Source organism: Cibotium barometz, chromosome 6 (genome assembly GCF_041138505.1).
Source record: "Cibotium barometz isolate CiBa-2024 chromosome 6, ASM4113850v1, whole genome shotgun sequence".
NCBI classification, from domain to species: domain Eukaryota; kingdom Viridiplantae; phylum Streptophyta; class Polypodiopsida; order Cyatheales; family Cibotiaceae; genus Cibotium; species Cibotium barometz.
Genome location: NC_141051.1, coordinates 31,461,421 through 31,469,554, shown reverse-complemented (window position 1 = coordinate 31,469,554; position 8,134 = coordinate 31,461,421). Strand labels below are relative to the sequence as shown.

General features: G+C 38.7%; 1 pseudogene; it reads left to right on the top strand.

Annotated features, from left to right (window-relative positions):
• Positions 1 to 4,104: 4,104 nt before the first annotated feature.
• Positions 4,105 to 8,134, top strand: part of LOC147637637 (uncharacterized) — a 28,509-nt pseudogene continuing 24,479 nt past the window's right edge.

The window sequence follows — 8,134 nt, the reverse complement described above, 5'->3', positions numbered from 1 at the left end:
AAGATATCCTATGCAAAATAATTCAAAAAGCTAGGGACTACAAGTTGGGCTTATTGCCAACATACTTTTGAATAAAGAATGGCATATGATTATAGATAATATGATACAAATCAGTAGAGAAAACTAAGGTTGTGCATTATACAAGCTGCTTCTGTTTTAAAAAAAAGCATGAAGCTTACCATGTAGTGTGTTATGTTGGATTCAGTCCAAGCATCCTTTATGACTTGTTTAAATATTTGCAGATTGTCTTTAAAGTTCTTTTTATCTTGCTTTGCCCAAGTGGATTTCTCAAACACCCTAAACAAAACATCAATTGACTGCCAAACCTCGGCTTTGGCATGTCTTAATTCACCCTTCTAGTCTTTCACAGCACTATGGAGCTTCTTCCATTGATCATGCTTGATTTTGCTAATGTAGTTCGATTTGTATAGCTTTCTTGTCTTGGTATTTTTCTTTTCTGGAATTATAGAGATTTTGAAAGAAATCTTCTTGCTTTTACACCCCCAATGGATGTTTTTAACGGAACATCCTTCTCATTTGTTGACCTCTTTGTCTTCAAAAATACACATGTTTCCCCTATGTAGTCCAATGTCTGACAACACTTTCTCTAATGATGCAATAGCTTCCTATCTCTCTACTACCTCCTTAATCTTCCAAGCAAATCCAATGTATAGAAACACTAGGTTCTCTAGGATACGGCATGGGCATGCAGGGTACATATATACACATTGATTAGAGGAATAGAAAATATAGGATGAAAGTTTTGATCAATCAAGTTCGAGTTTAGTGGCCTTCTCCACTACTTTACAATCTAGCTCTTTTGCATGGCCCAAGAAATAAAGACATGGCAACTTTGCATTAGCTCCTTTTTTGCAATCAAATAAGCACTTGAGAGTCTTTAGGTCACCTACAAGATGCTACTCAACCTGGAAGTCCATCTTTTTTACTACACTAAGTATTATTGTCCCATTCATTTGTTGTCTGACCAACTCAGGAATTGATGTATGATTAAACACCCAAAACAATGTTTCATGGTCTTCTTTCTTGACCCGTATTTAAGTAGATAATATTAGCATGCTATGTAAAAAAAAGAGAAATGTGAAATTAATGTAATGTGATTCACCTCGAATGATCCAAGCCACCAAATATTTGCTTTAGACAACACACTAAAATATTGAGGTTTATCATCCTTGATACTTGTATAAAGTGCTTTATTCATCAGTGTTATTGTCACTCTTTCCATCCAACGTTTTTTGTTTGATAATCTCACATCCATCAAGCTTGATAAAAAATTTAAGTAGACCTCCTGTCTCCTCAAAAGTTGAGTCATAGAACTCCACCATTCTCTTCTACAAAAGCTCCATATCCAGAAATATGTTATTGAATTCATTGTACTGAATGTTGCCACTTTCTCCATTGAACTCCTCTAGTTCAATATGGTAAGGTTTACCTATATATTGCAAAACCTCCGCATTGAGCTTGCTCCGGAAAGTCCAAACATCTGTAGGGGTTGCAAGTAGTCTCCCTTTAATCTTTGAAGCCTTAAGAAATGAAGATTGTGACTTCTAAAGAGTATTGTAAACTTTACAACGAGACTAGCACCATTAGTATCCATATCTTCCTTTATTTCTGATGTGGAAACTACATTAGTGCTAACAAAGTGTTCTATAATATCTCTTTGACCAACTTGAACTTCTTTTCCTGCATCAATTCCTTTGCCATTCTTAAAGTAAGCAAAGGTTTTAATTGCTTTGTTAGATGGAGACGGGGGTTGATACTCTCCTTGTCAGGTTGCATTATAACCCTGTAGTTACAACAATCATAAATTCTAACATCTAGAAGATAATATTAATAAAGCAACTTCTTTAAATACATTTAGTACCTGATTGCTTGAATTATTTTCTTTACACCACTCGAGTGTAGCTTCAAGGTCTCAAAGTTTTTGAGTTTTATCCTCCTTTGTTTTTCTCCAATGCTAGTGTCCTTTGCCCTATATCTTGTTACTTGTGTCCTTGATCTTGAAATTTCAATCTCATTTTCCTCTAATTTCTTTCTTAGGGCCTTGCAATCTTTTGTTGAATGAAGGATTTCAGCTGCTTGATCTAGATACATAGCAATGGATTTGCAATATCCTAGCAATCCCCTGTAAAATGTAACATAGTAGTTGGGTTTAATGAGAAGGGAGGATGGGAAGCGGTCATAGGGTTGATACGGTAAATTGATCCATCACACCAAAGATCTATGTGCTACAACCCTAGCATTCTCATGTTTTCCTTAATGTTTGATGAGAGGATTGCATAGTTCTTTCTACACTTTTGAATGGGCTCATACTCACTGTCAAGATCAATGTATAAATGAAACTTCTTCTTGAGGTCTACACATGAGGCTTCTTGAAACTTTTTCTTGAGATCAAGATCATACTCACTATCAAGATCAATGTGCAGATCAATGGGCTCTATGGATAAGACTCTATGCATGAGGTCTATACATGAGGCTTCATGCATCAGGCTCTATGCATTAAGCTCTATGCATAAGGTCTATGCATTAAGATCATACTCACTATCAAGATCAATGTGCAGATCAATGGGCTCTATGGATAAGACTCTATGCATGAGGTCTATACATGAGGCTTCATGCATCAGGCTCTATGCATTAAGCTCTATGCATAAGGTCTATCTCATTAAGATCATACTCACTATGGATCAAGATCATACTCACTATCAAGATCAATGTGCAGATCAATGGGCTCTATGGATAAGACTCTATGCATGAGGTCTATACATGAGGCTTCATGCATCAGGCTCTATGCATTAAGCTCTATGCATAAGGTCTATGCATTAAGCCTTATGCATTAAGATCTATGCTTGTAGGCTTTATGTATAATCTTTTTATCTAATGTATGCTCTATGTGAGCTATGTTGTTATGTGCTTAAGTGATGTTTTATGCATATAGATGTGGCCATCAGTGTGTTAATTGTCAAATGGACCAAGATCAGATATATGGAGGGGAATCCTCTAGTGTTATGCCCATACCCATAGATGACCTAGATTTAGAGTGTGTTTCAGAGGTATAGGCGGCTTGGAACCACCTCAAATCTTAGGTAGGGAGCTGAGCAATTGAGTCCCTTGGGCGGTTTATCTCCCGCCTATTTTGTGCCTAACACACCAGCTATCCCACAATCGACCACATCCATGCTTACCACCAACTTCCCTCCCCCTATCACTTCTACTTTGCCTACCCCTCATACTTTCACTTTACCTTCTCCTTGCCCTTCATCTCCTCCTAGTTCTCAATGCACTCCTATCCCATCCATGGTGCCACCTCCCTAGTGTGTGGTTGCGTCATCCTCACAATGCCACTCAGGTGGTGAAAGCACGAGGGCTTCTCAGAGCCATTGACCATTAAGTAGTGGGGGAGGTGGGTGCGGCAGATGCTTTGTGAGAGGTGCATGGACACCTTCTCCTATGATGACAAGCAACGTGCCCGGAGAGGGTGTGACGATTTACTATACCCTAAATGAGAAACATGGGTCCTATATGGATGACATGGGAAGGAGGTTTTATCATAACTTCTGTCATTTAGTCAACCAAACATATAAGGGAACTTTTAAACCATGGGGTGAACAAAAAGACAAATACTTCATGTATGTAGCTCAATGCATGCATGAGCAGTTTCCAAACACGCTTGGCACATGCTTTTTTGATGACTAGGTGAGGAATTGCATTATAAATATTCTCAATAATAGGAGGTCTTGTGCAAGGAGGTACACGAAAGAGGAACACAAATTCCTTCAAACTGCACCATTAAGGACTGGAAGAAGGCAAAGATGGAAGTGAGGGAGGGTACTCAACACCCTCAGTAAAAAGGTGGCGCGCATGAGTCAACTACTGAGTTATGGTATGAGAAAGTATGGATACAGAGGAAAGGTTGGCTGGCTCACACAATTTCACTAAGTTTACTTCATGTGTCATCGTAATTTTCATTTCTCATGCATATTAAATTTATTTTAGAAAGGGTAACAGATCATCCCCAACGTCTAGGTTTCGAGAATATGTACCGCAAGCACCACAATGAAGTGCACACTCGGGAGTGGCTCAAAAGTCATGGATTGGTCATTTAAAACAGATATCCAACAAGATTATCAAGGCAACTTGGTGAGTATTTTAATTGATTTTTAATTTTCACCCAACATGTTTTGCTTATGGCTAACGTGTTTGCATTGTATCACTATTTAATGCAGGAAGACAAGGATGCTGAAAGTGATGGTGATGATGAAGGCGGTGCACCTGGTGAGACGATGCGGGCAAAGATAAAGATGAAGATGGGTGGTTGCAAGATGAGGTTATCTAGTTTCATGTTGTGGGCGCCCTTGGCTTTAGCTGGAAAACAGGCATTTTTTCAAGAAGAATAGCCAATCTCTCATAGTTAGCCAAGGAGTTTCACTTCAAGGTCTTCTAATGAAACATCATATGCAAAGTTGGGCACCTAAAACTATAATCTGATCGAATATCCAATAATTGCAAATCCCCTTTTCTTTGGGAACCAAGTTTGTATACAGGCCCTGTCCTAGGTTTAGACAGGTATAGTGAATGTGAGTAAATTGCCTATAACTTTTACATTATTACTCATATGATGTTCCCACTTTGCATATCACAAATACAAATAACATAGAGCTTAACTTGATTTATCGAGTAATTTTTGACGTGTTCTACTATTTTCTATATTATTTAAAAGATATTAGAATTGTTAAAAAACATACTATTTTATCCTCCCACCACATCTACCATTTAAAATGCTCAAATTGTATGGATCTAGTGATGATTAGATTGGGAAAGATTAGTATAATGTGGGTATAAGGTAAAATTACAAATCTAACGGTTTGATTTTTGTAGATTTACTTTGGAAAATTTATTATGACTGTCAGAGGCCCATTAAATCAATAGTAATTTAATTCTAGAAAATTAAATATTGAATCTTTCAATCTAAAAACTCAAGGGATCAATACTCTTGTTGCCATGAATTTATAAAAAAAAATTTGGCTTGATTTGAGTATGGGAAGGTCCATTTTCAATCCTCCCAAGTGAAAATTCCCATATTGTGTCCACTCTCCCCTTTTCAAGTCTAAAACCAATCCTAGTTAGGTTTGGAAATCTAGGCTTGGTAAACTTCACAGCTTAGGTTTCATTCCATGTGTGAGGCTTGGGTAGGCACAAACCTTATATATGCATGCCACTTTATGTCCACGTGAGCATCGAGAGGATCCACATAAGCAGCTTGCCACCTCCACCCTCCATGTCAACATGGTCAACCTAGTTGACTCCCCACCTCATCATCCTAGTCATCATTAATGCCACATCATCTTACCACCTTTGCATGCCACCTCGCACATGGTGACATGGCATGCCACATCATGGAATTGCCACATCAACCATAATAGTGCCACATGTCAAGAGAATGCTACGTGTCATGCACGCTTGTGGCACGTGGCATCTCCTTCCCACCTCCCCTCTTTTTTCAAAAACATATTTTTGGAAAAGTTAATTTAGTAATTTAGAGAAATAGAATATAAAAATTTAAATAATAAAATATATGTAACTTATTAAATAAAAGAATTTAAAATCACTAATTTTAAAGGATTATATTTTGGGATTAGATCAATAAAAATATTATTAAAGATCATATTATTAATTTTAAAAAAAATAAATTTTTTAATTTTATATTTCTTGAAATTTTTTTATGTAGAATAAACCTTTGAATAAAATTTGAAAAAAAATACTTTATTTAAAAAAAGCAGTTATATAATTATAAAATAAAAGATATCTTTAAAGATATATTTATATATCTAGTAATGATCAATATTTAGACTTGTTAATAAATATTATAAATAATATTAATTTTTAAGTGGATAATAGTTTATCTTTAATTATCTTTATGTTTATCTTAGTTATCCAATCAATCTTAGATAGGAAATCCAATGAGATTTGAATGGATAACCTATTTTTCCTATATAATCACACATCTCTAGTACTGTCCCACACTTATCTCTAGTACTATCCCATCATTGAGCCTTTATAATATTTTCTCTCTTAGCTTCCTTGAGAATGGGTTCTCAAAGTCGTAGGAGTCGGAAACGTGATAGGACTAGACTCCCCCCCATCCACCAAGTTCAAGAGGAGGAGAGGAGAAGGGTAGCTCGTGAGAGAAAGAGAGAGTGGAGAGCACGTTAACGAGCAACACCTTCCGTTTGGCGATGATCCAAGCCTTGCTCCTTCTCTTCCACTTCCTCTCCCTTCGCCCTCTTCCCCCCCACTACCCCTTAGTTTAGATAATCCACATGAACCCGCCCTTCTTGAGTCCTCTCTTCTACAAGAACCCACCCCCCCTCCTTTGGGCGCCCTTCGTGTGGATAGGAAAGAACTATCAAAGTCAGGGGCACATCGTCGTGCCCATGCAATCTTCCATTCCTATTTCAAAGACCTCACGTCTTCATCACAGGCATGTGTGCTTGATGCTTTGATTGATCTGCCCAACATGGCCAATTGCAGGGTGCTTTCCGACATTGGAGGTCGAAGAGAGAGGAGAGCTGGCATGGCGGTGCTACAAAGTGTTCATCATTCCTATATAGTTAACAAGAAGAGGAACTCTGCGGACGCTTTGGCTGCTCGACGGGCTATTGTGGCAGCCATAAGTAGCTCCCAAATGAAGGGTAAGGTTAGTGCCACATCTCGCATCCTTTCCATAGCACCACACGCACTTAGAGTTGGGTCTATTAGGCGAAAAGTTTAGATGCCAATGAGGTTGGTGCTATGTGGGCGAGTAGTGGTCGTGTAGCTAGGCATGATCGCCTACTAGATGAAACCACTAGAACCTTGATAGAAAGTTTTTGGGAGGAGAATTGTCGTGCATCGCCAGTTTTCAAGAAAGCTTTGCGTAAGAGAGTGACAAGAGGAGTGTTCATTGAGCACGGTGCTTGCTTTCTTGAAATGACCCAAACTGAGTTGTATTCTCAGTTTGTGGCTTCGTATCCAGAGCTTAAAATTGGGCAAAGGTCATTTGAGGGGTGTAAGCCTTGGTTTGTGAGGTACTCATGTCAGCGTGACACATGTTGTTGTCGCTACCATGTTGAGTTCAAACTTTTTTATGATGTGTTCCGTTCTCTTAGTGGGCATAGAGAGTTGCCTCGTAGTCCACGTGATTTCATCCACTCTCTTTTGTGTGCACGTACGGAGGATGCCCAGTTCCATAGGATGCCTTGTGTGGAGAGCAATTGCACATCATGTGGTTCACTTGCACATCTACAGATGGTAGATCTTGATGCAAGTGACCAAGAGATAGTGGCATGGCAACGTTATGAGTATGTGACACACCAGCTCCAGAGTGGTGGACAGTCCAGGAAGTTGCAGCTCGTGGACAAACATACACCACGTTGTCACTTCACAGCCACATTTAGGGAGCAGATCTACCCCTACATACGGCACAGTCATTGTGCCAACAAGTGGCAGGATCGTCAGTTCCGAGCATGCCTAGCAGAGTTTCCTATTGGTGTGGTCGTCTCTGTGATTGATTTTGCAGAGAACTACACTTTCACACCTTTTCACGAGATACAATCTGAGTATTACTTCTCAGAGCAGGTAATGGTTATATTTTATAATATTTGTTTTATGTTTGAGCTACATTACTTAATTGATTTTTTGTGTCCTAAACGTATGTATTGCTTACCTCACCAGGTTGCTATTTTGGTCCACATTAGCTATCGACATGCAGAGGCTCATGTAGATGGGATAGCGAGTACCCCCGAGACCCGTGTCATTATTCGAGAGTATCATTTCTATATCAGTGATGATCGTTCACATGATGCACATTTTGTGCAACACTGTTTTCGTCTCCATGACGATTTTTTAGGAGATTGTGGGATCAGACATGTCCAGCGATGGGTTTGGTCGGATGGTTGTGGCACACAGTTCAAGTCATCACGTCAATTCTATTGGCTCTACAGGTAGTACTTATGGCTTTCTTACATTTACAATTAAACTAAATTCACTAGAACATCTTAAAGAAAACAATAACTAAGACTATCTTTTATGGATTTACAGGTGGCATGTGCAGTAGTAGTATCCCAGTGATTTGGTCATT